At 40.4% G+C, this 5,110-nt stretch overlaps 1 pseudogene; it reads left to right on the top strand.

The window, feature by feature from the left end:
* Positions 1 to 1,674: 1,674 nt before the first annotated feature.
* Positions 1,675 to 4,356, top strand: LOC102841085 (annotated as a pseudogene).
* The last annotated feature ends 754 nt before the right edge of the window (positions 4,357 to 5,110 follow it).

Here is a 5,110-nt window from a genome sequence, read left to right on the forward strand (position 1 = left end):
AAATCAAATTATTCATTGCATTGGGCATATCTGTTGCAAAAAAAAAAAAAAAAAAAAACCCTTTAAACTGTTAAAAAGCAAAGATGTCACTTTGAGGATTAAGGAACACCTGACACAAGCCTTGGTATTTTCAATTGCATTGTATGCATATGAAAGCTGCACACTGAGTACGGAAGACTCTGGAAGAATCAGTGCATTTGAATTTGGTGCTAGAGAAGACTGACAGAAGAACAAGGAAATGTGGCTTGGAAGAAGAACATTCAGAACGTGTCTTAAAGCAAGGATGGTGAGACTTCATCCCTCGGACTTTGAACACATTTTCCAGAGGGACCAGTCCCTGGAGAAGGACATCATGATTGGTAAAGTGAAAGGTATCAAAAAAGAGCAAGCCCTCCAATTAGATGGATTGACACAGTGGTAGCAACAATAGGCTCAAACCTAGCAATTGTGATGGCACAGGGCCAGATAGTGTTTCATTCTGTTGTGCAAAGGGTTGCTATGAGTCAGACTGACTTGATACCGAACAAAGGCAACATAGACAACAGGAACTTGTTTCATATTTTTTGATGATTCAGGGTCTATGCCTTGTGGCATGAAATCAAAGGCCAAGGATCCTTGAGATTTTCCTGCTGTACATCTGTCTCCCATCTTCATTTTGTACTACTCCCTAGGAATATTTAAGATATTAATCACTGTCTGTAACTATTTTACTTCGTATTTCTCTGTTGTGTGCATTCACCTTTTAATGGAATAGCATCAATTATAAGCAGCAGCAAAAAGCAGTTGCATTGGTATCAATCGATGCCGTTTGTGGTGTCCCCAGGGCTAACAAAAGAGAAAAACAAATCCATAATTGATTCTAGATCCACAATCTTCACCTTTTACCCCAAGATAAGTAACCTAGTGAGTGGCTTTTAAACTCTTAAAGAAAAGAGAAATAAAGAAAGTCAGGAGGGGAGGAAGAATAAAAACTAGGAAAAAGTAATGAATAAAACATAGAAAGAGTGAAAGACAGAAAGGATAAAAGAAGGAACGAATACAGGAATATGAATTTAAAGCAGGTATTTTGGGAAAATGTAAAGTCCAATGACCTATTATTGATTCATATGCCATGTCATTACTGTGAGGTCTGAGTGTGGTCACAATTATTGCTGGAGTAACAGTTTCATTGTCTGACAAAGGACAGAACTTCTTTCCAGAACAAAAAGTTTACCTGTGTTTAATCAATTATGCAAAAGTATTAAACTGTGTGGATCATAACATATTATAGATAACATTAGGAAGAATGACAAACTTGCCATTTCCTAGCCTCAGGGAAGTGTTTGCAAAACAACCTTTTCAAAAAGCTGTAAGGTGGCCGCCACTGAAGTGGAGACCAGAGCCTCAAGTGCCACCAGGGCAGTAGCCGCTGCAGCAGCAGGAGCCGACACTGCACTGAGGAACCCGAGATGAGGTGGTGGGCAGCGGTTGAGAGGGAGCAAGCACCAAGCATGCAGAGCACGGCACAGGTTTATTCCATAGAAAAATCTCCAAACATCCCTGTCCTATTGACTGTGAGCTGTCAGGGGACTCAGGCTTATGAGAAAATTCTGCCACACAAAAGAGTGTCTGGTGAAGATGACAAGAAAGAGCGGAAATGATCATAAAAAGAAACTAAAAATACTATAGAAAATCATGAATTCTAGTCGATCTTTTGCCAATGATGACAGGCATGTTATGGTGAAACATTCAACAAATTCCCCATCACCAGAGGAACTTGAAGCTGTTCAGAATAAGGTGTCTACTGTTGAACGTCCTCTTAAGCATGTCTCAGATTGGCTGGATGAAATAAATATAGGCATAAAAACAGAGGGTGAGACAGAAGTGAAGAAAGATGAGGCTGTAGAAAACTATTCCAAGGATAAAGGTGGTCGTACATTGTGTGGTGTAATGAGGATTGGCCTGGTTACAAAAGGCTTGCTGATTAAAGATGATATGGACTTGGAGCTGGTTTAATGTATAAAGACAAACCCACAGAATCCCTATTAAATACAGTCAAAGAAAATCTTCCTATTCAGACTCAGAAACTCACAGAAGAGAAATATCAAGTAGAGCAATGTGTAAATGAGGCATCTATTATAATTCAGAATACAAAGGAACCCACCCTAACTTTGAAGGTGATACTTACTTCCCCTCTAATTAGGGACAAATTGGAGAAAAAAGATGGAGAAAATGTTGCAATAAAAGATCCTCCGGACTTATTGGACAGGCAGAAATGCCTGAATGCTTTGGCATCTCTGAGACTTGCCAAATGGTTTCAGGCAAGGGCAAATGGATTAAAGTCATGTGTAATTGTCCTCCACAGTCTTCGAGATTTGTGCACCAAAGTCCCCACATGGGCACCATTAAAAGGATGGCCACTAGAACTTATATGTGAAAAGTCTATAGGTACTTGTAATAGACCTTTGGGCGCTGGGGAGGCCTTGAGACAAGTAATGGAGTGTTTGGCATTGGAATACTACCTCCTGGAGGTCCTGGTCTTCATGATCCTTGTGAGTGTGACCCAACAGATGCTCTGAGCTGTATGACCATTCAACAAAAAGAAGATATTACCCACAGTGCACAGCATGCACTCAGATTATCAGCCTTTGGCCAGATTTATAAAGTGCTGGAGATGGATCCTTTTCCATCCAGTAAGCCTTTCCAGAAATATTTCTGGTCAGTTACTGATAAAGAAGGTGCTAGGTCTTCAGCTCTAAAGAGGCCATTTGAGGATGTATTGTTGTTGTTGTTGTCAGGTGCCATCGAGTCGGAACTGACTCATAGCGACCCCATGCACAGCAGAATGAAACAATGTCCGATCCTGGGCCAACCTCACTACCGCTGCCACACTTGAGTCCATCAATGATGCCACCTGGCCGATCCATTTCATTGGGGGTCTTCCTCTTCTTCTCTGACCCTCCACCCTTCCCAGCATGACATCCTTCTCCAACTATTGTTTCCTCCAGACAATATGTCCAAAGTAGGAGAGACAAAATTTAGCCATCTTGGCCTCCAAGGAGCACTCTGGCTCCACTTCTTCCAAAACAGATCTATTGGTTCTTTTGGCAGTCCATGGCACTTTCAGTATTCTCCTCCAACACCACAACTCAAAGGCATCAATTCTTCTACAATCTTCCTTATTCACTGTCCAGCTTTCGCATCCATATGAGGCTATTGAAAACACAATGGCCTGGGTCAGGCGCACCCTAGTCCTCAAGCTGACATCTCTGCTCTTCAATACTTTAAAAAGTTCCTGTGCAGCAGATTTGCCCAGTGCAATACGTCATCTGATCTCTTGACTGCTACTTCCACGAGTGTTGATAGTTGATCCAAGAAGAATGAAGTCCTTGACAACTTCAATCTTTTCTCCATTGATAAGAATGTTGTCTAGTGGTCCAGTGATGAGGATGTATTAGGGGATGATAAAGATCCCAACAAGAAAATGAAATGAAATTTAAGGAAAATTCTGGACTGTGCAGCTATAGACTTTATGAATACACTAAATCAGATCAGGCCTGGCCTTCAGTACAAGCTCTTATCTCAGTCTGGTCCTGTTCATGCCCCTGTTGTCACAATGTCTGTAGATGTGGATGGCACAACGTAAGAAGCCTCAGGACCATTCAAGAAAACAGCAAAACTTCACGTAGCAGTGAAGATACTACAGACAATGGGATACCCAACAGGCTTTGATGCAGATATTGAATGTATGAGTTCCAATGAAAAATCAGATAATGAAAGCAAAAATGAAATGATGTCTTCAAACTCAAGCAATACTGGAAATTCTACAACTGAAACCTCCAGTACCTTAGAGGTAAGAACTCAGGGCCCAATCCTTACAGCAAGTAGCAAAAATCCTGTAATGGAGCTTAATGAAAAAAGAAGAGGTCTTAAATATGAACTCATCTCGGAGAACTGGTGGAAGCCATGACTAACGTTTTGTAATGGAGGTAGAAGTAGATGGACAGAAATTCCGAGGTTCAGGTCCAAATAAAAAAGTGGCGAAGGCAAGTGTAGCATTAACTGCTCTCGAGAAACTGTTTTCTGGACCCAATGCAGCAAATAATAAGAAAAAGAAGATTCTCCCTCAGGCAAAGGGTGTTGTGAATACAGCTGTGTCTGCAGCAGTCCAGGCTGTTCTGGACAGAGGAAGAGGAACTCTAACAAGGGGAGCTTTTTGTTGGGGCCACAGCTGCTCCTGGCTACATAGCTCCAGGCTATGGAACACCATATGGTTACAGCACAGCTGCCCCTGCCTATGGTTTACCCAAGAGAAAGGTTCTGTTGCCTGTAATGAAATTCCCAACATATCCTGTTCCCCACTACGCACTCTTTTAGCAAATGACAGAAGCTAATTTCTATTGAGCAAAAACAGTACAGTCCAATGCAGAATGTTAGAGAAAAAGCCTTTTTATCCTACTTTCTTTGAACATATACTTGATCAAAATTATTTTTAAAGAATATCTTTCCTACTTTTTGATTATAACAAACACAAATTTAGCTCTTTAAAACTTGAAAACAGACAAAAAGAAACCAGTCTGTGAAATGGTACCTCATTTCTGGAAAATAACTTATACCAGCCCTTCTACTCTGGGTGAGTCAAAATCTAGCAGTTTAAAGTTTCAGTTTTTAAAAAAAAAGTACCAGATTATGTCAAAGTAAATTTGTGAAGGATGTATAGAATCTCAGACACTGATCACAAATAAACTGCTTTGTTGTAACACAGAGTACTACCTGGTTCCTGAGGCAATCACTGATTCTAAGCCGATGGATTTGTATTTGCTCCAGGGCACTTTAATTCAGGCTGTAGCTAAATATATATTAATACAATAGAGACTTTTCATTTAAACTTTAACTTTGTAAATATTGAAGTGTGTAATTAAAGCCAATAAAATATAGGTTTGGAAAACAAAACAAAGCTGTAATGTTCATAGGTTGTTTTGTCTGAAAATATCTTTCATCTGGGAAATCCAGAGGAAGAGACCTTTGCAACTGTTCCTCTCTGAGAGAGTCCCATTTGTTTAAGACCACCTGGATCTTATGATTGTTTTTGTCCCTTTCCCGTGAGCTACCTCTGTAGTGCTTACCAACA

This window comes from Chrysochloris asiatica, unplaced genomic scaffold (assembly GCF_000296735.1).
Source record: "Chrysochloris asiatica unplaced genomic scaffold, ChrAsi1.0 scaffold00057, whole genome shotgun sequence".
NCBI classification, from domain to species: Eukaryota; Metazoa; Chordata; class Mammalia; order Afrosoricida; family Chrysochloridae; genus Chrysochloris; species Chrysochloris asiatica.